Consider the following 1,280-nt stretch of genomic DNA (forward strand, 5'->3'; position numbering starts at 1 on the left):
AATGACATTTCATGTAGGGAACAGGATGCTATTTGGGATGCAGACAAGGACATTTCATGTAGGGAACAGGATGCTATATGGGATGCAGACAAGGACATTTCATGTAGGGAACAGGATGCTATATGGGATGCAGACAAGGACATTTCATGTAGGGAACAGGATGCTATTTGGGATGCAGACAAGGACATTTCATGTAGGGAACAGGATGCTATTTGGGATGCAGACAAGGACATTTCATGTAGGGAACAGGATGCTATATGGGATGCAGACAAGGACATTTCATGTAGGGAACAGGATGCTATATGGGATGCAGACAATGACATTTCATGTAGGGAACAGGATGCTATTTGGGATGCAGACAAGGACATTTCATGTAGGGAACAGGATGCTATATGGGATGCAGACAAGGACATGTCATGTAGGGAACAGGATGCTATTTGGGATGCAGACAAGGACATTTCATGTAGGGAACAGGATGCTATTTGGGATGCAGACAATGACATTTCATGTAGGGAACAGGATGCTATTTGGGATGCAGACAATGACATGTCATGTAGGGAACAGGATGCTATTTGGGATGCAGTGAAGGACATTTCATGTAGGGAACAGGATGCTATTTGGGATGCAGACAAGGACATTTCATGTAGGGAACAGGATGCTATTTGGGATGCAGACAAGGACATGTCATGTAGGGAACAGGATGCTATTTGGGATGCAGACAAGGACATTTCATGTAGGGAACAGGATGCTATTTGGGATGCAGACAAGGACATGTCATGTAGGGAACAGGATGCTATTTGGGATGCAGACAAGGACATGTCATGTAGGGAACAGGATGCTATTTGGGATGCAGACAAGGACATTTCATGTAGGGAACAGGATGCTATTTGGGATGCAGACAAGGACATTCCTTGATTTCTATCTGCCTACTGTAGGTGAGAGCAGGGTGCACATGCAAAAACAAATCACCCAAATCTGCTTTTCTTTTGTGCTTCAGGTTATTCTGCCTGTACAGTGGATGGATGATAATAAACAGTGGTGGGAAAAGTACCCAGTTGTCATACTTTGTAAGTAAAGATACCTGAATAGAAAATGACTCAAATTAAAATGAGAGTCACCCAGTAAAATACTACTTGAGTAAAAGTCTAAACGTATTTGGTTTTAAACATACTTAAGTATTAAAAGTAAAAGTAATTGCTAAAATGTACTTAAGTATCAAAAGTAAAAATATAAATCATTTAAAATTCCTTATATTAAGCAAATCAGACGGGACAATTGTC

The sequence above is a fragment of the Oncorhynchus kisutch genome, unplaced genomic scaffold, assembly GCF_002021735.2.
Source record: "Oncorhynchus kisutch isolate 150728-3 unplaced genomic scaffold, Okis_V2 Okis06b-Okis10b_hom, whole genome shotgun sequence".
NCBI lineage: Eukaryota > Metazoa > Chordata > Actinopteri > Salmoniformes > Salmonidae > Oncorhynchus > Oncorhynchus kisutch.